The following is a 24,285-nucleotide window of genomic DNA, read 5'->3' as shown; positions in this document are numbered from 1 at the left end:
ATTACATTGGCACTGAAATTTTCACCTACCCATAACGTCACCCTAATCTTTGTTTTTTTCAGTGAATAACTAGGGTTTTTTTAATGTAAAAAAATATTTTATTACCATACAGAAAAACATCCCCACCCTGCCATGCACAGCCAGGTCCTTCATCCCAGCACCTGTGGGTAGGAATTCCACTACACACGACCACAGGCGGTGCTCAGCATGGGGTTGGCTGAAACTGCAGGGTCTGACCTGTGGCCAGGCCCTGCAACCAACACCCTGCTGGCAGCCAACCCACCCACCAACCCTCCAACCAGGGCACACTGCCCCCTCTGTAATGCTTCAGGGTCCTGTGAATCATATTTGCCCAGGTCATGTTATTTCATTAAACAGAGGAGGAAGGTAATCCCCCCTCCTCAAGCAACTACTAGCTCCAAGGACCCATTCTCCACCAGGTCTTTGAAGAAAAAAAAAAAAGGAGGGGGCGCAAAGCCCTCATCCCCAAACCACTAAAATTTTATTAGGGGAGGGAGGCACATGGCCCCCCTTTTCCAAGACAGTAGAGGCCCAGGGGACCCTGTCCCCAGAGGCCAAAAACATTGATATGAGGGGAGGGGGCCACACAGCCCGCCCTTCCTCAGTCGAAATGGGCCTTCGGGATCCCATGCCCCAGGGCCATAGATTAACAGTGGGAAAGGGGCATGTGGTCCCCTCCAGGAGCTTTAAGAGGCCCCAAAGACCACATCCCCTGAGGTCAAACTCTTTTATATTAGGAGAGGGGGTGTGTGTGTCTCTCCCTGAACCCAAATGGGTCCTGGAGACCCCATCCACTGGGACCAAAGTCTAATTATAGTCACCCCCTTCACAGAGCCTTAAGAGGCCTGGGGACCCAACTCCCCAGGGCCTAAATCATTATAAGTGGCTGTCCTGGTGACCACCTGGACACCCACAATATGTAACACTGAGGGCCACGGGCCCCCCACTCCTGCATGGGAGCCGGTATTACTCCCAACAGGTGGGAGCAGCTGCTTCTGAGCACAGGCGGAGACATATACGTGTGTTTCTACCCGGCAGGAGCATTTTCAAAGCTTCCGCTAGGTGAGAGCAGCCTTTTTTTTCTGTCCCTCTGAGACCCCTTCTTCACAAGGTCTGCGGGGCAGGGTATTCCTACTCTGCCCCCATGCGATTATTTTTTTTAATTAAAAATTCAGGCTAGGAGACCAAAGGCCTGACTTAGAGTTTGATGGATCGGGTTACTCCATCAGAAATATGACAGATATCCCGTATCACTATTTCCTATTGACATCGTAATTCGGTGATTGGGATATCCATCACATTTGTGACAGAGTAACCCGTCCGTCAAACTCTAAATCAGACTCCAAGTCTCAGAGACCTGTAATGTTTTCCAGCAACAATTTTGTTAATGTTGCTGACAGCCAATCAGAGTGCTCACTCATGCAGAAGCGTGACTCCCGTGCGAGTGAATTAGCTCAAGGGCAAAAAAGTCTTCTAGGTCAATTTTAACACTCTAAATCAGTGGTTTTCAAACTTTTTAATATACCCCACCCTGCCATTTGATGAATCGTCACAAAATTTTCCAAGAAAATACGATGTTCACTTCAGCTCCTCGCTATAAAGTTTTGGGGTGATCCATCAATCGGGTGCTGAGAAAAAGAGGGGGGGTCCCAAAATGTGTTTTCACCACTCATTTTTCCGTAGGGATTTTGAACAGCGATAGCGCCAAAACTAATACACTGAATTACACCAAATTTGGCAGAGAGATAGTTCTTGGTCCATAAAGAGCCCTTTTTGTTATTTGGTGTAAATCAGTTCGGTATGTTTTTTGAGAAATTTAAGGAAATTAAATTTCTATATATAGGGACGCAAAGGATTTGCGACCCCTCCTGATCTCATGCTGAGATCTGATTGGCTGCTAACACTTCAACAAGGAAGTGTTGGCAGCAATGGACTTGGCTTCAGTCGAATCCCAGAACAAAATAATAAAAAATACAAAAGGGGCCAGGGTATGAACACCCTGAACCCTTACCTCTGGTGTTGGGGTCCCAAAGGAACCAGGGCTAAAAAGCATGTTTTTAAAATGTTCACTGTGATTCATGGAAGATCCATGGATCCAGTGAAAAATTAAAAAAAATGAATTTCTGGGTCCGTGCTTCATCTTTTTGAAGCCCCTGGGCGGGCCAAGTCCCAAGGGCAAAGTTTATTTGTAACGGGGGGCACTCTGTAGCCCAGGGACTGCCACCTTCCCGGGGCAATGCAAGAAATATGCCCCGTGCCTCAGGGACCACCACCTCTCCAATGATATATTTAACTTGCGTGGGGGAGGCCTGGCAGCAGGCAGGGAAACAGATGAAAACTCAACTTGCAGTGAGCAGGAGCAGTTTGACTGCTCCCCCTTGCTGGAAGTGGAGTTAGTGTTTTCTCATACAGCTATCTCCTGAGGGTGGACACCTCCGGAGATAGCAGGAGCCGGCCCTGGGAGGTGGCAGTCCCCAGGGCCATTAATGGCTCCAGGAGGGGGGTTGTGTGGCCACCCTCCTTTAATTTGCACAGGCCAGCCCACAAGAAGGTGGTGGTCCCCGAACCCGTTTATGGCCCAGGAGGGGGCCGCACAGTCTCCTCCCTGTTTAAATTATGTATTTTGCCCAGGGGAGGTGGTGGTCCCCAGGGCCAGGGGGTCCACATGGCCCCAATACTTATTTATTAGTTTTGCCCTGGGGAGGTGGTGGTCCCTAGGGCATATTAAATCCCCAGGAGTTGGGTCCACATGGCCCCCCTCCTTTTTTTAATAAGCCCTGAGAAGGTGGTGGTCCCCACGGCTCCAAGAGCCACAGGAAGGGTGGTCCGCACGACCCCTTCATAATATTAATCAAGCCTGTGGAGGTGGTAGTTCCCGCTGCTCATATGAGCCTTAGGAGAGGGGCTCTGGTCACCCTCCTCCTTTTTGTATTAGTCACACATGCCCCCGGGACCTGGCCCACCCGGGGACTACATTAAGAGCAAGCGCACAAGACAGTGTTTCTTTGCTTTTTCAAAACATTTTCTGCGAATTCGAGGATCCTCTGCGAATTTCACAGAATTGTTTTTTAAACATGCAGTTTTATCCTGCCAGGGTCCCAGGGGGACCCAGCACCAAAGCTAGGGGTTCAGGGTATTCCTACCTGCCCCCTCTTCTTCTTTTTTTTTTTTTTTTTTTTAACATTTCTTTTTTTGGGGGGCTAGGGGGTAGCTGTCCCAAAATAGCTGTAAAACAACTGTAAAACAACTCCTGCTTGAAGTGTTGGCAGCCAATCAGATCTCAGAATGAGATCTCTGGGATCCATTGGGCCACCACGTTCCTATATATCTATATTTCTTTTTCCTTAAATATCTCAAACTACTAAACGGATTTACAACAAACCACAAAAAGCATGCTTCCTGGACCAAAAGCTAGCTTTGGGCCAAATTTGGATCACCCCAAAACTTTTAAGACTGCAGCTGAACCGACTGTTGTATTAGTTTTGACAATTTTGTGAAGATTCGTTAAACAGCACCACAGTTATAGGCAAAACAAAAAATGCTTTTCCTATGGAAACTGGGTCCTAAATAACTACCTACCCGCAGTTTAGGATCATGTTTCCATAGAAAAAGCATTTTTTGACCTGCCTATATCTTTGACACCCTTTGACAAAAAAAGTGTTCCTGACAATCTTCTTGTACATGGGAAGTTTCAGGGTGATTTGTCAAGCAGTGGCTGAGAAAAAAAAGGGGGGGATAAAAAAAAAGTGTGTTTCCCATTATAATTGCCATAGGGATTTTGAACACGACTACAGCCCGAAATGAACAAATTGGGCAAAAGGGTAGCTTTTGGTCCAGAAAGAAGCATTTTTGTTGTTTGGTGTAAATCCGTTCAATAGTTTTTGAGATATTAAAAGAAAAAGAAATATAGATATTTGGAAGTGCAAAGACTTCGCAAATAGTCCCAATCTCATGCTCAGATCTGATTGGCTGCCAACACTTCCTTGGCTTCAGCCGAGTCACAGAAAAAATGTAAACAAAAAAGAAAAGGGGACAGGGTAGGTACACTTTGAACCCTTAGCTCTGGTGCTGCGGTCCCAGAGGGACACCATCAGGGCAAAAAAGGACCAAGGTAACTATAACTTGTGCCCACACCATGCACTGTTCATTACCCCAGATATTACAGCACTCATGACAACTTCTATAACATTAATAAAAAATAATTTAGGCATTAGCAGTCAAATTAATGAAGAAAAACTGTACATAGCGGGGGGCACGAGTTATAGTTACCTTAGGGCATGAGTTATAGTTACTTGAAATAACTATCACTGATGAATTTCTATGGTTCTGTATGAGTAAATTCAGAACCTAACTATAACGTCCCTGTAAACTTTGGGTTTTTAAGTGCATTTTTATAGTTTTTGATAATTCTGTTTCCTTACTAGAATGCCCCTGTAGCCTTTGGTTATTTCAGTGAATATATATCAAAACACCCCTGCTGTTCATTATAAGGATACTGCAAGTCACCAATGTGTTCCATTACCAGGTGGAGGAATAGACCGAAGGCCAAATTCCTTAATAAAGATATGAAACTGTAAAGTGACTTGCAAAGTCCTTGACATTTATGGCAGGGGGTACTTCATTTCTTATCATACATGGTCACACCATCACCTTTCCCACAATGCACTTAAATCCTTGGCGCATACCTCTTTCATATGAAAGACAGAGCATGTTTCCAAACATGAAGAATAAATTTAGGATCTCTAGTGAAAAATTAAACACATCAAAAACACTGTTGCATATTTGCTGCAAAAATATATTCGAATCTGTTTAATGCAGGTTGTTTTCTTTAGAAGAAAGGCACAGTAGAAACATGCAAAGACACTAACCTGTCTATAAATACCCAAGGAGAGTTAAAAACAAATACACATGTTGTCATAAATATCTCCTCTCCTCTTGTTAATGCACAGCTACAACAATAGAGCAGAAAGTAAAGCAACATTTCTTTGTTTCCTTTAAACAGTTTCTTTAATTATACTCCATGGCCTGACCTGCCTTTCCCCTGGGCTGCTAACTCTGGCAGCAGACATTATGATGTCCGAACTTAACTGTAAAATAGTACAGCTGAATACTGATGTAACTTCTTTATATCAGCGACTGGGAGCATCACAAGTAGCCAACTGTAAAGAAATCAGCAAAAACTGCTGAAAGGAATTACACCAAACTTCGCGGAAGCTAGATCTTGGCCCGAAGATTGTACTTCTTGTGATTTGCTGTGGATCAATTCAGTAGTTTTTGAGAAATGAAGGTTCAAAATGAATTGTACATTTGGACAGTTGGGCCTGCAAGAGGCTCATCCCAATTTAAAAATAAAGTGTTCTGATTGGCCCAGGGTGCTTTATTTCCCTTGGGCCATCTCGCACCTGCAGGTGACAGACTATTGTGGGAGTGAGCGCTCTGGTTGGATGCCAGCAACATCAGATGTTGCTGTCAACCATTACAGGACTCCGGGAATTAGTCCCCTGTCCTGAAGTAAAACATTAAAAGTAATATAAGGGGGCAGGGTAGGGATGCCCTGAAAACCTAAGTCCCATGAGTCGAATGCAGAAGAACAACAACCCCCTCACCCCCTCCCTCCGGTGCCATAAAAATAAACGTCAAAAACTGCCAGTGGGATTAAAAAAATAGCAGCTGGACCCCATTCATTAAGTCAATTATGTCATTTGACATGTCATCGGTGATGTCAAATATAATGTCATAGAGCATGTCATGAGTGATGTAACATGGGCGGTCATAAGCAGGGGTGCTAGTTATATTTACCTTAACCTTTGTTTTTTCAAGGAAAATATATCATTCATATATATATCTATGTTGAGTTATGAAATATAACAGAATATAAAAAATAAAATGATGATAAATGAGTGGTGCAACATGTGAAGTAAGGGTATAGATGTGTTATGAATACGGTAGCTATTATATAATAAACATATTAAAAGATGTATTAAACTATAGGAAGTAGTTATAGTATAATGTAAAGCTAACAGTAACTGCAGATGTTTAAATGCCTGGTAGACCTGTGGTTTAAAAATGTTGTTGTTACAAAATACAAAAACTTACAAGTATAACATTTTGTGCCTATGGAAAAGGAATAGGCAAACATTTTTATGAGATGTACACTTTTTGTGTGAATTTATCTAATGGCATTAGCTACTCCAAAACACTCCGAATTTGGTTATGCAGAACTAGGTCATTTGTCTGTACAAACACATATTACCCCATTCTTTGAAGTTTCATACATGTTGCACATACCAACTGAAAGCACAGAAGCAAATTAAACCAGCCACATGTTAACTTTTCATTTGTAAATCATGCGCATTTTGTGAATGTGCAAGTTGTACCTTTCTATAGGAGCAACTCAACTGGCTAGTAGGAAATATGCACTAACTCGCAATTGTACACCTGAGTTTGCAATAATTTGCTTAGTGTTAATTAGGTCCTCAGTGCTGCACCATCATCTATCCAACCAATCCAATATCAAAGCTAACCAATAATACCGACATACATTTATCAAACGGGATCCCTCCTTTAATGTATTCTCTAATCAATAATCTCAGACTCCAGTTCTTGTTAGTAATTATTTTCAATTTGTATCAAAGAATATTTTCATCACGTTCTCAGTTCATTTTGACTACCAACAAACTTTTCATCAGAAAAAATTCATTGTTTGTAACAAAGTTTAATGAGTAAATTCAAACACAAATTTTCAATTCAGTGAGTGAACCTGAAACGTTTCCAGTGCTCCTCATACAAACAGATTGACCTGAGGACGGACCCTGTCAAAGCTCATGGGGGAGGAATCTGGAACACTGCAGTGCAAAGAAGCATTAGCAATTCCAATAGGTCTGGCTTTAAAGGAATGTTGTATGGTAATGTGTGCTGCTACCAGAGAAAGACAAACACCATAAATTATCTAATTATCTAAAATACTTTTACAGCATTACAAAATCACGTGTGGCCTTGAAAGTGCAAGCTCAGCCAGCTGGATGAATAAACAAAAATAACTACAGCTGGTGGACGGCAAGCACTTTTTTGTGGAAGCACACGCCTTCTTCCCAATCAAAACATCTAATCCGAGCGTGTGACGGAGCCACAGCCCTTTTCTAGTGGTACTCACATAATTGCTTGGTAAGAGCTGCACTGTCAAGCTAGATCATAAAAATGACCCTCAGTGATCATAAATGCATCAACTTGTAACACAAAGACATTATTCAATGTGTTACATTTAATTATTTTTCACTGTACCGTTTTATTTTTACATTATGAGTTTGCGCATTATAAAGTGAAAAACTGAATACATAAGTAGATTACCACAGCCATATTTTGATAAGTACTTGACCATACAAATTACATTTTATACAACAAAATAAATATTGAAAGTGAACCTCTGTTAAATATAAGTATATATTAAATATTATTACATATGAAGTAATTAATAATTTATATTTAAAAAAATAAAAAATACATTAAAATATTTATATAATAAAAATGTCTGCCTTGAACAATAACATGCACAATTAGTTCAGTCACACTATAAAAAATGCAATTAATGTGGTCTTTAACGAGGGCAACAAAGTATTTTTAGTAACCTCGATTCCCTACTAGTTTGTTGACTGGTTTAAGACACCGTCCATCCATTGTGATTAAATGTCATATATGGCAACACATATAGACCTCCACAGTTGTAGACAAGATTCATAAAAAGGTATTCCTCAGGGTAAGTCAAGTTTATTTTAGTCACATACATTGCCATTTTCTGGTACCCGGTGTGTGGTTCGACTCTGCGCTAAAGATACCAATTTATTTTTTACCTCCAATTTCACATTCCTAAACATTTACAGAATGATTTAACATTTTTAATTCAACCACTTGCTTTTTTATATATATGTCCTTTATTAATTGCTAACATTATTATATAATTTTTAAACACCAGCAGACTCTGTGAGTATGGGCCATAGACTCCAGGTTAAGAACCGCTGATTTAACATTTTAAAGGTACCTTTGTAGATGAGGTTTATAAAACATCTGCTAGCTATGATGGCAACACTTAGCAATAACATTTGCAATATTGGTTTAACAAATCTATAATTCGAAAAGTATTAAACAGTTATATTGTTTAAAACCATCACATTGATGTGAAATGCAAATTAGTGACACTGAGTATTTCTATGTTTTATTACCATCGGTAGCTTAGGAAATGAATTTTATTTTATTGAGTTTTTCTATGTTTTATTGCCATTGATAGCTTGGGAAATGGATTGTGTGCTACTTAATTTGATGCAAATGCAGGTATCACAAAAACTTAACTTATCATTAGCATTTCGTAAACTTGGTGATGGAAATCTGTTTATTTGCAAGATTCTAATGAGGGTGGTACAGAAGAGAGATTCAAAGACCTGCACAGACAATTTAGATGGTTGATAACTTCAGCCATCTTGGTATTTAAAATGTTGTAATCTTCAAGGAGTGGAGTTTTCACAGCTCTCCAGACTGACCTCCTACCCTTGAGCTCCTCTCAGCCTGACCTGTTCTGAGCCATTTCTGGACTCTTGGTACTGCCCCTTGCATCTGTGTATATAGCAGGAGCCGTGGAGGGTTCCCGTTTGTGGGTCTCCCACCTCCAGAACCAGTCCATAGAATGGACGCTCTCTTCTCCAGGGTCCTCTGCAAGTCTGACCCTCTACTGTCCTACAGACGAACTGAGCAGGCCAGTGCCATTGGCCCTGGCAAGACAGATCTTCAGAGAAAGTTAGTCCCAAATCAGAGTGACCCACCATTCCAGACAAGGGCCCATACACGAGGGGTTCATCTTTCCTTGAGATTCTGTAGAGTACAGTGCTTCTCAAAGTCTTTCCACTGTACTTGGGATTCAAGTGGGGGTAATTCCTGAAACTAGGCACCTCTGCCCAATCCACTGGTGACACACACTCACTCGACCCATATTCCATCACCTCTTGCACAGCATCTTCAGACTTTTAAAAATGGCTACTTTAAGTAGTTACTAGTCAGAGAGCTCTAAGCTCCCACCTATATGCCACTACCACACTGGTTACTTCCCAACGGAGTTCTGGCCTCTCCCCTGTTGTGTCCCTGGGAATGGCATGCCCAGGCTTGGCAGGCAACTTATGCAGATCCTGCCCCCACCGTCTCCCTCTCTCAATAACAGGCAAGTATGTGGGGATGGCTTTGATATACCTGCTGACTGACCAACAGAACAATTAACTTGGCCAAGCATGGGTAGCTCAAACCCCAAATCTAATTAAAGTCTCTCTCAGAAAAATATTACAATTTTTAAAGCACATGATAGACTGTAAATATGACAAAAATAATTTGATATTTGCACTGCGGGATTTTATGAACCCAGGGAGATGTACATCAAGCTCCCCTCTAGCCCAACCAAAGTAAAATTATACTTTCATTCAGCTTTTGCATAAAATGTACATTCTTGCAGTACAGACTTTCTGAGAAGCTCTACAAACTTTCACAGTACTCAAAAAGAAAGTGAAACATTCATTTCGAATTTTCAATCAAATTATAAAGCCTGCCCAGCTATAAACAATGTAGTAAATAGCCTCTCAGACTCAGGATACCTGTGCGCAGATATCGGGCTCAATTAGATGGTAGTCTCACTTGCTCAGACTACCCGATCAAGTGCAACCAACTAAATAGTCCGGAATACATTTTTCAAACTGACAAGAGTTGCGGGGGGCGGGGGGGGAATAACCCTTATTATTGAGTGCATATTCCTCATGGTGTTACGACTGTGATCATATCTCTACAGATCAGAGCTTCCTATCACAATTAATTCTGAAATTTCTAGTGCAAACAGTCAAATCGGCAAACAAGGTGGGGCCTAGCTAAAAGAGAAACATAACCACACTAATATAAACTATTAAATCCCCAGTAAATGCTGGAACCAGATCAACTTTCACTCTAAAAAATGAAAATATAACATATACTCTGATAATTCTCCATTCCAAGAGCAATCGAAATAAAAACCTGCAGGTTTTACCCCGCAACACACCTTGAAGTGGCAGCTGGAAGCACCACATAAAATGAATCTATGACAGACTAAAAAGAGCACCAGTGTGTCAGTATTTTTCAAATAAGACTCTGCCTGCACTATCCTAACGAATGAACTTTAATACAATTCATAACACAACATTATACATCCACTTGAGGTACGTTCTATTTATTAAAATTATTTTATATAGTATTTGTGAAAAAAGCTGATTAATAGCACTCGGTACAATACACACAAAGTACACAGAACAACGTTCATGTGCGTTTAGCGCAGTTCACAAAGTCTTCATAGATTACCAGGGTTGCAGAGAATGGGTCTGCATTGACTAGCTCCCTAAGGCCCTCTCCAGAGAACTGTAAACAGTCACTGAAAATATTGTAGTCTACATGTCGCATACAAACTAGGTGAACAGTCAAATGATGCAATACTGGCTGCTCTCCAGGTGCAAATTAGTTATCCTGTGTACATTTCTTGAAGGTGTGGCCTAGCCTTTCTGGCACACCAGCATGATGCCGGCAGGTTGCAGGCTAGTAGGCTGCATTCGGAGATGAGTGGCTTGGCATGTCCGAACCATGTCCCTTTGGTCTCATCTGCTTTTCATCTTTTGTGGAATGAGACTAATTAGATTTTTCTCACAGCTGATTTTGGTTTGAAGTCTAGAACTGATTGCTTGTTAAGGGACTTGGTGATAGAATGCACTATATTTTCCACGAATAGGAAACAAATTATCAAATCTCCCATCACAAACTAAAGATGCCCATGCAGCTGGCGGTACCACACTGTTAACCAGTTCACCAAGACGATCATATAATAAACTGTACATGTGTATCATTAGCGTGTGAAATGGCTGCAATGAGCGTGAAATGTGTTAATCCAGTTCTGAAATTTACATTTGTCCTTGAGAAGAAGCAGAATGGCTAAGCTGGGCAGCGTGATAGTCTTAGATTTTTTTTCAACAAGTTTTGGGGCCCTTACAGCTGTACCGTACCAACAGCAATATGTATATACATGGTAGGTTTGAAGGATAGACTGTTTTGTGATACCAAACTGGTTTGCTGTCTGTTGGACCTGGCCCTTTTGGCAGGGTCATCCCCAAAGTTTTTGCCTCCTTCCTCCTATTTTTTCTGACCTGTTTTTGTTGGCTTTAGGACTTTGGGCACTTTACCACTTCTAACCAGTGCTAACATCCATATACTCTCTGTGTAATTTGCGATTCTGATTGGATTTCCATGATTAGCATATTTTATTTACTAGTAAGTCCATAGTAAAGTGCACTATGTGTGCTTAGGACCTGTAAATCAAATGCTACTAGTGGGCCTGCAGGACTGATTGCAACCCATGTAAGTAGCCCTGTAAACAGGTCTCAAACCTGCCACTGCAGTCTCTGTGTGTGCAGTTTCAAACTACCAGTTCGACCTGGCAAGTGCAACCATTTCCCAGGACCAAACCTTCCCTTTTACTACATATGTCACCCCTGAGGTAGGCCATAGGTAGCCCCATGGACAGGGTGCGGTGTATTTAAAAGGTAGGACATATACTAGTATGTTTTATATGTCCTGATAGTGAAATACTGCCAAATTTGTGAAGCTGGTTTTTAGATTTTGAGTTTGAAAATGCCACTTTTAGAAAGTGGGCATTTTCTTGCTTAGCCATTATGTGCCTCTGCTTGGCTACTGAATCCACGGCTGGGTCAGATTGACAGTTAGGCTTGTTGTGAATTCACTCTAGACAGTGACGCAAAGGGCGCTGAAGTGTGTCCTGCATATCCTGATGGGTCTCCCTGGGCTAGAGTGGGAGGGATGAGCTGACACCTGCATCTGTCTGAAAGAGCTGTGCCTGTCCTCACACAATCCAGTCTCCAAACCCCTGGAGTGTGTCTAGAGCCAGGCCTGAGAAAGGCAGGATTTTGTGAACAACAAAGACTTTCCTTTGAAGTTTGCCTACTTCAAAGGCAGAAATTAGTATAAGTAGTGGACCTAAAAACCCACACTTTCAGAACACTTCAGGATCAAAAGGAACCTCTGCTAAGGAGAAGAGCTGTGAGGAGGAATACTGCCCCTTTGCTGTGTGTGCTTTATTGAGTTGGCCCGCAGTTGCTGCGTCTGCTTTGGAGAGGACATAGGCGAGACTTTGCTGTGTATCCTGCTTGTTAAGTTTCTCCAAGGGCTTGAAGTGGTGCTTGCCTCATGTTGGAAGTTGCAGGGACACCAAAGACTTCAGGTTCATCTGCCTAGAGCACTGGGAACTGTGTGTTTTGTGCTGCAACAGAAGAAAAACCACTTTGATGCAGTCAATGCTGCCGCAGCCTGCACCATAACCTGACCACACCACACACTGCCTTGCCCCACTTCGCACTGCAACCCTAGTCTCACCAACACCACCTGATGCCGTCAATGAGCCACTGGTTGCACTGTGACCCCGCATGTTGCATCGCTCGCTTCACACCACAGCCCTGGTATCCCTAACAACGCCGCTCTATGCAGACACCGCTGCCTGCACTGTGGCCTCTGGGCACTGCTTATGAGGTACACGAAGCATTGCCCCAAACCGCATCGCAGTCCAGGTCCACCGACGCCAGTGACATCGACTCTAGCATTATCAACAGATTCCCCTGCCTGCACTGCGACCCATGGCTGCACGGAGCCCGCCCCATGTCGTACCTCAGCCTTGGGCCTACCGACGACAGCACTTCAGCAATGACAAGGCTGCCTGCACCAAGACCTGGAGACACAGCACCTCACACCACCCCACTTCATACTGCGGCCCTGGTCTCACCGATGCTGTAAGACGCTGTCACCAAGCCGCTGCCTGCACCATTTCCTGTGGGCACCGCACATCACATCATCCTGCTTTGCACCGCAGCCCTGACTCAATCAACGCCAGCACTCCTGACTTCGTCATCAGCACAGAGTTTGATCTGCAACCCATGTGACTTCAAGGGCCCAACGACCCCTGCACCGACCTCTGGAACAGACACCCGCCGACGCCTGCAATGCCTCACTTCTGATCGGATCACAACGACCACAACTCCCAGCATTTCCAAGGGACTGTTTGCGGGTCTTCCAGACCTTGCGGTCGGTCTGAACTGTTGGATTTGTTGTTCACAATGTCGTAATAACCATGGACAGAGCTATCGACTTCAAGAAACTGTACTTAAGTAATTCTTGCAAAATAAATATCTTTTTTACTGTATGTTGGAATTTTCTCGTTTTGGTCTTGTTTTACAAACAAATATTGGCTATTTTTTACAATTGGGATGGTGTCCTTTTGTAGTGTTTTCACTGTACTACTGTGTGGTATGTGCAAATTCTTTATATATTGCCTCTGGGATAAGCCTGACTGCTTGTGCAAAGCTACAAAGGGGGTGAGCAGGGGTTATTTTAGGTGTGTGACTATCTCCCTTCTCCTGACTAGGAAGAGTCCTTATTCGGACAGAGGTGCAAGCCACTGCTAAATAGAGACTCCCATTTCTAACACTGTCTCACCGTTTCCATGCAGAGCATGGCAAAAACAAGAGAGCTTTCCTAAGTCAGGGAAAGACTTGCCTTTAGCTGTGAATTGTTTCATATGTTTAACACCAAACACTAATATGCAACTACATATTTTGATGTTTGGGTTCTTCTGTTTTTTGTTATGAATGTATAACGGTTCTCTGTCATTACTGTTATTTCATATTGTGAGTTCTAAAACAGCATAAATGTGATTGCTTTCACAACGTATTTGTCCAATGAGGTCAGGCCTTGTTTTAGGTTTGGTTAGAGTGTAAATCTCTACAAGACTTACTGTTAACTATTCTTTAAAATATACATAGAGTGGTATTTAGCTTCGCCCAGAGCATTCTTTGTCAGTTTATGCAACTGGCTGCTTGGTGTATCATTCCGCCTTCCTGGGAGTGGCAGTTTTGCTGTGCATGAGGGAATATGTTGCATCAACCTGAATCGCTATACATTAAAATCTTTGGGCACGATTTTCAAAATGCATTTTGTAATGCCTAAAGTCATTTTCTAGGAGTAAAAGTCCCATAGCAGAGATCTCTGCACATGTAGGTATCAATTTTAGTTGTAATTGTAGGAGGGACAAGGGGGAATTATTTGGAAAATAGGGAATAATTACAACTAAATAGGAGGAGTCTGTGGACATTTAAAGGGGGTTTAGAGAGGGACATGCAAGTACAAAATACAAACCCACACAGGAGTAAGACAATTACAATTCACAAAACTCGCATCTAATTCTTCTACAGCCCCAGAGGTAGAAAAACAGTCTTAGATGCACTACAGTCCACTCTTGATAAGTCATGCTCCATGTATTGCTAACTGTTGAACCTGGCCATTTTTGCAGGGTTATCCCAAAACCTTTTTGCCTTCTTCCTTCTATTTTTTCTGATCCAGTTGTGTTGGCTTTAGGACTCTGGGCACTTTACCACTGCTAACCAGTGCTAAAGTACATATGCGCTCTGCCTAAATTGTATTAGTGATTGATTTCTCCAGGATTTGGTGCATCTGATTTACCAATAATTCTCTAGTAAAATGTACTACGTGTACCAAGGGCCTGTACATCAAATGCTACTAGTTGGCCTACAGCACTGATTGTGCCACCCACATGGGTAGCCCTGTAAAAATGTCTCGGACCTGCCACTGCAGTGTGTGTGTGTGTGCAGTTTTAAACTGCCATTTTGATCTGGCAAGTTCACCCACTTTCTAGGTCCAAACCTTCCCTTTTACTACATCGAAATCACCCCTAAGGTAGGTCCAAGGCACCCCCAAGGGCTGGGTACAGTTTATTTAAAAGGTAGGACATGTACTGGTGTGGTTTGCATGCCCTAACAGTGAAATACTGTTAAATTAGGTTTTCACTATTGCAAGGGCTATCTCTCCCATATGGTAACATGGGGATTGTCTTGAAATATCTTTTATGTGCAATTTCCCATTGGGAGCAGATATAGATATGGAATCTGAGGTCTCTGAACTCACAATTTAAAAATACATCTTTTGGTAAAGTTGGTTTTCAGATTGTAAGTTTGAAAAATGCCATTTTTAGAAAGTGGGCATTTTTTTGCTTAACCATTCTGTGCCTCTGTCTGTCTGTGGAATACACGTCTGGGTCAGGGTGACAGTTGGGCTGTTTGTGAATTCTCTCTAGACAGTCACACAAAGGGAGCTGAGATGTGCCCTGCATTTCCTGAGGGGCCTTCCTTAGCGAGAGTGGTGGGAGGAGCTGACACTTCAACCTGAACAGTGCTGTACCTGTCCTTATACAAAGCAATCTCCAACCCCCTGGAGTGTGTCTGGGGCCAGGGCAGGGAAAGGCAGGGTCTTGTACACTACTTCTCTTTGAAGTTTGCCTACTTTAAAGACAGAAATGTGTATAAGTACTGGACCTCTGACACCACATATTAGAACACTTCTGGACTGAGGACATTCTTCCAGGAAGAACAGCTGGATGCATAGGAGGGACTCCCACTCTGCCTGTTGCTTTGTTATTCTGGCCTGCTGCTTGCTGCTGCTGTCCTAGGAGTGAAAGAACTGGAATTTTCATTCTACAGCCTTCTTTCCAAGGTTCTCCAAGGGCTTGAGTTGAGCTTGCCTCCTGTTAAGAAGTCTCAGGAACATCAAAGACTTCACCCGGCAAAACCTGGGCTCCTCTGCTAAGAGCCCTGTCCTATCAAGTGGTGCCAAATCCAGTCTGGGCCCCTGAAGGAGGTTTTTGGTGCTTCAAGAAGAAAACCCACGCATCCACTCACAGCGTAATTTCAAACCGACCTCTTGACGCAATGACCGCACTTTTCAGTGCCGACCCCAGCTTTCCATTGCAGCGCGTCAGAAGAACTATTGCTGCATGAGTTTTGAGCATCACATCACCGAAGTACGTGATGCACCTCCCTAACTCCGACGCAGCGCCTGCTTTACTGCTGTACGATCGACACATCGAGGCTTGACTTTCAACGCATCATTGACGCATCATACCTGGGATCCATTTTCTTCACTGACACTGCACCGCTGTAAGGAACCGACCCTTCGTGCCGCAAATGAAGCATCACTTCTTCTGTGGCAGTAAGGAACCAATGCATCACCTCCCGTGCCTAGCAGTAAGGAACTGACACATCACCTCCCCTTCAACAGTAAGGAACCGGTGCATCTCTGCCACTTTCGCTGCATCACCTCCCCTGCGGCCCACAGCATATTTGTTTTTGACACATCTCAGGTGCTTTGCCTCAGTCAAATGCTTCATTGATTTCAAGGAACTACAATTATGTTTAATCTTTTAAACGTGATATCTTTGCTTGTGTATGTTTGGATTTTTGTCGTTTTGGTCTTGTTTTACTCCGATAAATATTGGCTATCCTTCTAAACTGGTGTGGACTAGTGTGTGTGGTGTGTGGTGTGGTGTGGTGTGGTGTGGTGTGGTGTGGTGTGTGTGTGTGTGTGTGTGTGTGTGTGTGTGTGCAAATGCTTTACACATTGCATCTGAGATAAGCCTGACTGCTCATGCCAAGTTCCAAGGGGGTGAGCAGAGGTGATCTTAGATGTGTGGCTCCCTCACCCTGACTAGAGTGAGAGTCCCTGCTTGGACAGGGTGAAAACCATCGCCGACTAGAGAACCCGTTTCTAACACAAACCATTGGTACTGCAACACGCTTCCACAGAAAACAGTCAGACTATAATACCCCATGGGAAATATGTAAAATGAATTAAAATAATTCTAATATATATTATTTAAGTAAAAAAATCATTACCATTGTTCAATTATATTATTTTTTAATTTAATGATACATACATTGAAAACATGCATTTAAAAAAATTAAGCATCTAAAGGTTTAAAAAGTCTAAAAGTTGATGTAATCCTAGAATCATTTCAAAACCTTAGTTTTAATTAAGGTTGTTTCAAATTGAATTAAAATTACAGTTTAAGTGAAGGTGAGTGTTTTTGATTGCTAAGTATTGTTTAAAAGTATAATATTTTTTAAATAGTAATATATTTAAATGAATGTACTAATGAAAACAAAGTTAATTTTAGGAGAGAATATGCTATATTTTTCTTTAAGTAGTCCTGGATTAGCATATGTTTAAAATTATTTTACATATTTATTTTATATTGCATTAATGTTGCTTATTTAAAAAAAAATGAACTTAATTAAAAGTCCTTAAATGTTCCTATAGGAACCTCCACAAGAAAAGTGAAAGTTAATAATAGTAATTTTAAACTTGTAAATGCAGTAGTAAGAGAGACACTACTTCAAAAGAGGGAGGTGGTGACTCTTAAAGTCTTCTTCTAGGTGTCACTCTCCGCTTGGAAATAGTGGATATGGTGACTAGCCAAAAAGTGGAGAATTACACCTGAGTGTGTTAGTAATCTACACAAACTTACTTTTGTCAACCGGGCCCCACATTCCAGATATATTGTATGCAGCAAGTAATTGTTTTTCAGCTTGTTTTTCACCGCAGCAGGCTTTTTGAAACATTTTTGTTACAACTCAAAATTCAAGCCGGGTTTATTGGTTCGCCAATACTTATTAATTGAAGCTTGCAGTTCTCACCCTTTATAAAAATCTAAAAATGAAGCACATGAGCATGCCTGGAACCAGTAAAAGGGTGAGTGGAAGGAACTGATAATTCTTCACAGACTCATCAGCCTGTTAGTGATTTGTACAGAGATCATTCTTTGCTAGTTTGGCACTCACTGGACATTGCTATGTTTGAAAGATTAAAAGTTCCCCAGTTCAACAAACGTCGTCAACAGTGAGGAGGAGAGCCCAGGGCTAAGTTCAAGCGTCATTCTGTTTCTTTTCTGCCTACTTGGCCAGTTTCTCCTCCTTTAATCTCTCCGTGGACACTTCCTGTGAGCTAAAATATTGTTGTTGTTTGAGTCCTGATAAATGAGAGGCAACTACTGTCACTACTGGAAGAGACGTTTTCACATGGTCTGTTCTTATCACTCCCATGTTCTCAAGTAAGCACGGCTTGCTTATTTAAGCATACCGTGCAATTTCATGTATTTGTTAAAGTTTTTCATTTTGGCAAGACTTTGACTTTAGCCCAGAAAGGAAGTTAAGACTTAGTGAGCCGTAAAAAAGTATTTAGTCCGTTTCAGTTAGAGGTGCATAGCGTTTCTACATGAATCTAACAGCTACCAAAAACAAGTTATTTCACTACACATCGAGAAAATATCTCCTCCAGCATCTTGTAGTTCTTCAACGCAGTCCCAAACTTGCATGTCTACTGATAATCATTCCATAAAGTGTAGCCTAAAAAAACTAAAGCAGAAGCAACTACAAAATGATGTAGTCTACATGAGCAGACTTTATCACGTTGTATATTTTCCATTTCTCTAGTGCTTCAAACCCTCCTTCGGGACTCCAAACCTGCAGTCGGCATGCACCCTTCAGCAGCACCCAAGACCTACCTCAGTGCATCAGTTACTTGCAGTAAACATAGGGTCTTCAACAGAAATTATGTTCTATTTTTGTCACTTTTCCTTAAACCTAAGTTGCAAAATCGCATTGCAGGGCTTGCATTTAAACGTATTTCCCTATTGAGGCCATCACTCTATAGGGTTGAAAAAGACATGTACATCCTGGAGTGACACGCTGGGGTTACAGTTCTCAGGAGGGGAGGCACAGGCTTCGGAATGTCTTTTTAGGATATAGACCTCATAGAAGGGGAGTGTGGATTCAGTGGAGCTTCGTTCCTGCTCTTGTATAGGTGCAAGAGGCAATAGCACTCCCACCCTCCTTGCATTATGCTTGAGAATAGTCCCAGTATATTACATTGCTGGCTGCCTGCTGCACAATGCCAGATACAGGCACCTTTAGCAATACTGGCCATCACACAAGAACAAAAACAATCCCTGTTCCCTATGCTAAGACGGTAGACAGCATCCAAGATTTTATCTTATGTTGCTGTGTAAAATTATGCCCAAAAGGGTTTCCTGGTGCTATGAACCAACCGTAGACAGCCAACATGAATGACTGGAAAGGGTGATTTATGAGGAGGCTTTCAAGTAATTTTCTAAAGGTAAGACGGTGGTCAGTGGATTTTAGATAACAGGAAAAGTTATTCCATTGTTTAGTGTCTAATGGAAAAAAACACAGCCTCCACAGTGAGAATTTCTATAAACAGGCAGTGAAAGATTATTTTCTGAAGCAGAATGAAGTTGGCGGGTAGGGAAATACTTATAAAAACTACCATGCAAATAGCCAGAACCAGAGATTGTGTACAGCCCGTGGATCAGACATAGGTCATTGAAAGAAACCCTGTTCTTTCTCAGAAGCCAGTGACCAGAACCACTGTAAGGAGCCATATGTATCCTCCTGCCTAGGCAAAAGATCAAATGAACAGTCAAATTCTGAAGTGATTGTAATTTTGCAACCGACTGCTTAGGAGCACCAAGGTAGAGCCTATTACAATAGTCTAGTCTTGAAATAATGAGAGTTTGAAAGAGAGGTTTTCAAAATTCAAGATGCAAATAGAGAAACATTCTCTTCAATATCTTAAACTGGCAGAGACAATCCTATTAGTTTGAGTAACCAATGAAAGCTTATCATCCACTTGCAAACCCAGGTTTTTGAACGCATTTGTGGGAGATGGAGAAGGCCTGAAATTAAAGGACCGGGAACTGTCGGACCAAACCATGTAGGTTTGCCCTAAAACTAGAATGCTGGTCTTGTCAGTGTCCATGTTTAGGCATTGCAGTGCATCCAGTTGACAACTGTAAAGCTTTGCTTAAAATATATCACATTATGATCCATACAACCATCCAGACGAATGACGAGCTGACTATTAGCATTAATCATGAAACAATTACCAAGGATCGGATACATTGCCCCATTGCACAATGTAAATGCTTTATGTTTTTAATAACCTGACTTTGTGTTTCTCCTGACTAGGCACTCTTAACATATATTGCCTACCAGTAAGGGTGATATGTGACTTCTGCACCTTGTAACACTTCACACATGTGAATGATTTAGTGTCTCTGTGCATTGTGTGCGTGTGATGCAAAGCGCACTGACGTCCTATATTGGGATGAGAAGTATTATAACAGAATTAAATGCAAACAATTAATTAGTAAGTGATATATAAATAATTATGTGTATTTACTCATACAGAAACCACTGACTTCTTACTGTGCATGCATATCTCTCATATACAGGGGTTGAAGAGTCAATTCCTACCTACAAATCACAGTTTCTCTTAAGTACTCGTAAAGTGATAACACCCTCTGTGCCTTTGTCTCCCTGCATCAAATGTTAGGGTAAAGAGAGCTCCCAGTCAAGATGATACTCAGTAGTATTCAAAGGAAGGAAGGTCTGATTGCCCTTTAAATCAGGCCTTTGTTTTGGACCTAGCGAGAAGTGAAAATAACAAAGGATCTTCCCCATCTGCAGACTGCTGCTCTGAAAGGAAAGCAGACAACACACATGAGCTGCCAAATGTGTCCTGGTGTCCACAAGTTACACTGGGACAAATTCAGGATATTCCACGGGGGGCAGCTGGATTCCGGGTCCAACTCCATAATAGCTGCCAAATCTGGTATTTGAATGGATTTCCCTCATTTCCTGCACTGCCTAGCCTATAGATACAGGATGTTTTTGAACTAATCACTGTGGCACCTCACAATAGGTTGCTGCATGATCCTAAATAGACACGAACTATCGCTCCTAAGAATTGTGGTGCCAATGAAACACACTAGCAGTGACTGTCCCGAAAAAGACTTGGAAAAAATGCATACGAGACTTGAGGTGTTGATAGTTCTATTTTTTTTTTTTTATTGCACGTTTTGGCATAACCGTGTATGAATGTTTAGAGTAATCTGTCAACTAGAGATTGCTGTTTCTATCTATTGCTGGTTCTGATACGCTGATATATAATTTACGCAACCCATCCTGCACTGAGCATTTCCTCACGAGCATTTGTTGAAAGCACTACACCACAATTATGAACTACACACATATTTGTATCAAATTAAAAGGTATATTATCGATCAAAAAATTACTGCTTGGTCCGATCGCATTTCTAGACTCCAAGCTTTCTTTATTTTCTAGATGTTTACCTTTTCTCTGTTTTCCTGTTATAATCATATAGTTTGAATCAACTGTATTTCAGGGTCCTTAAACAGTTAAAATATATCTTAGGGGGCCACAGTTGCTCAGACATCACAACCATGAAAACTCCGCAAGTGCTCGTTACGAGTTGCCCACATAATATTTAAATCTCGTGTGTATGATTTAGCAGTTCACACCTGGTATTTCATTGTTTTAATTCGCTAATGGTATGTGTGTAGCTATTTATGTAATTAACAGCAAAGTTGTATGTTAACCTTCAGTGGGCTATAAAATGAGTACTACTGATTAGACGAAAACGACGAAATGTAACTGAAATTATTTTTCATCTTTATTTAGTGATGTAGTTCAAGAGGTGAGGACAGCAACATCCGATAAACTACCAACTATTGAATTAGTTATACCATAAATTAATATTAATTTAATGTATCCCCCTAGCATTTTGAATATTACTTTCTTTGTTTGTATCACGATTTCGTTACTGTGTCTAAAAGCTCTAATTTAGATGCTACACGTGTCTCAGAATAAGTCAAAACAAAGTACACAAAAGGAGACGTGACCTGACAACCAGAGCTGCCGACTGGGAACCAGTTTCGGTCCCGGCTTCACCTCAACATCCTGCGACTCTGGACACATCACTTAAACTCCCCGTGGTTCATAAATACATCCTACCCTGTTTTATGTCATCTTGAGCTCTAGTGCCTCTGGTCCACTACCAAGCTCGCGCTATGTTAAAGAAAAAAAAGCAGAACACCGCCAATAATAACGGTTTAAACGGTGTCACTTCACAGTTTTAAAGGCGCTCAGTCACCTACCTCTGAAGGTGGGGAAGCCGAGTCGGGAACCGCCCCGGTGCCTTGCGGAGAATGGAACGGCTCTCATTCGCGCACATAAAGCCTCTGTCAGCGGCTGCCTGGTGAACCCTCACTTATGGAGAAGGAAAAAGACCGGTGCCCGTCAAGAAAAAGAAAAAGAAAAAAGCATTTCATGAAATGAAAGATTAAGAACATCACTTCATTGATCTCCCGACCAAGAGAAAGGGTTGCACGGAGAGTATCGATCTTGTTGTCACTTCTTTAACATGTCGACGGCATAATTAAAACAGGATTTGTAAACTTTAATTTCCGGCAGATCTGGGTTTGTCTGCGTGTGCCTCTGCGGTGTCTCTATCCTGGGCTTGATTGCGCTGTGCCCACACCGCCCTGATTAGATAATCAGCGCAGGGAAGTTCCACGCTTGTCCTGATAAAACTCTGTCTTCCATTTTATTTACTTGATTGATTCTGGCTACTCCAGCCATTGCGTAAACAGCTGCAGGAAAGCACGTCAATCCGAGCCAGGCGTCGTGTGTGACGTCACTCCTAACAATCAAAGCAGTCCAACGTCAAACTACAACACCCCTCGTGTGACTAGAATGACGTGAGGGAATTCCATTTATACTATACTGCTGTGTGGTTCGCATCTTCGGCCCTGGCATGGTCATCTCAACCAATCGTTTTCTGGGTCCTTGTCGTTAGAAGCTACATCCACCTGGATCACGCTAATGGTGCTATTTTTTTATTAATGTTGGAGGAAGGAGTTCTGGCACAATTTTAACTAGTGTCTTTGAAAACACACCAAAATGGTAGAAGAAGGCGATTTCCTCATTGAGGAATCTGACCAGCGTATCTGCTCATTCTAATATATGCAACATTACTTACTTCTTATATGGTGATGCAATATACACCGCATGTATGTGTGCATGTATTTCCAAACATTTACTTCTCAAAATACCATATATTTAAAATTACTGAGTCAGAATTATTAATTGTGCTTTGTTCTCTTTCTATTAAAGTGCTAAAATACTTTAAATCAACTAGAAAAAAACGATGGATTTGAGGAGGTCAGTTACTTATTATAACGATTTATTTTTGCAGTTTTGTTTTTATAGAGCGAACTTGCCAGAAAAGGGCAAGAGAACACTTCACATAAGTACCAGATAATATTACACATTTTTAGGCTGAGACTATGGACAGCCCAATCTGTCTGGTTGTGAAAAAAAACCATTGTGAACTTACTCAGAACATTCAGCCCACCCATTGCTTATGCTTTCTATTCAATGGAGTTCCCTGTTTCATCCTCTCCATCTTGTGTTTGTCTTTCACATCAAACATAGCCTCTTTACCACCTCTTTTCCTGGCTGCTTTTAAGGAACTTTTTTATTTATTTTTGTTTAAGCCCTTCATGACAATATATGGGCTTTCAGACTGTCTAACTTGTGTGCTTTCTTCCCCACCAGTTTAATTTTTCTCACACATGTGCTTCTCTCCCCTCACTTGCATGTGAGTTGATCCCTCGCACCCATGTGCTTCTCCTGCCACAATCCACATTGCTCTTTCGCATGTGTTTCTCCCTTTAACTCTGTGCTCCCTCCATTATGTTGCTTCTCCACCATCTGTCATGTTACTTCAACCTGACTCCATTCCCAACCCACTCCAACAAACTGCTCATCAATTTTATTTAGGTATATATATATATTTTTAAGCGCTTTCTATCTATCTATGCTATCTATCTATCTATCTATCTATCTATCTATCTATCTCTCACCAACAGGCAAATAAAAGGAAAGAAAAGCCTGTGTCCTTCTGTAAGCCTAAACATGCGTGATAAACATATATGCTTGCCTACAAATTGATGTGTTGGCCATGTAAACACTCCTTTTTTATTTTTTAGCCATGCTGCACAGGAGTCGCAATGCTGTACAGCATGGCTAAGAAACCCTGGCACAGCCAATAGATCTCAAAGGGAAGACCTACTGGCTTAGCCAATGAGTCCAATGCTTCCTCTTTTAGGCACGGGGAGATTAAAATGATCTGCCTAGAATCACAGGATGTTGGACAAGGTCATGACTCAAATCTTGTTCTACAGTTCTTAAGTTGGCAGCTCTGGCCATTAGGCCACATGTCCTTCTCATAACGTCGAGCCTCTAATGACTAATGCTAGAATGGAAGATGCTGGCAAGGCTGCTTTACCTGTAAGCAAACTAATTTCTTAAACTGCACCTCAACACTTTAAGCATATGTTCTATGCAAGATTGATTTGTGTACGCTTACGCTTTTCACTTTTATTTTTTATATATATTTTCTGGTTGTGTGTGGGATATGTAA

At 41.7% G+C, this 24,285-nt stretch overlaps 1 protein-coding gene across 2 annotated transcripts in view; it reads right to left on the bottom strand.

Moving 5' to 3' along the window:
- PDE3A (phosphodiesterase 3A) overlaps window positions 1–24,285 on the bottom strand; it is a 955,418-nt gene that overhangs the window by 473,812 nt on the left and 457,321 nt on the right. The window contains exon 1 of one of the 2 annotated variants that reach the window (XM_069228521.1): window positions 21,956–22,028. The exons of the other annotated variant lie outside the window; for it this stretch is intronic. The gene's annotated coding sequence lies outside the window, so the exon portion shown is untranslated. Of the gene's footprint in view, window positions 1–21,955; window positions 22,029–24,285 lie in introns of those variants that run through there. 2 annotated transcript variants of the gene reach the window in all.

Source organism: Pleurodeles waltl, chromosome 4_1 (genome assembly GCF_031143425.1).
Source record: "Pleurodeles waltl isolate 20211129_DDA chromosome 4_1, aPleWal1.hap1.20221129, whole genome shotgun sequence".
NCBI classification, from domain to species: Eukaryota; Metazoa; Chordata; class Amphibia; order Caudata; family Salamandridae; genus Pleurodeles; species Pleurodeles waltl.
The sequence above is the reverse complement of the archived record's forward strand: the minus strand, read 5'-3'. Positions and strand labels throughout refer to the sequence as shown.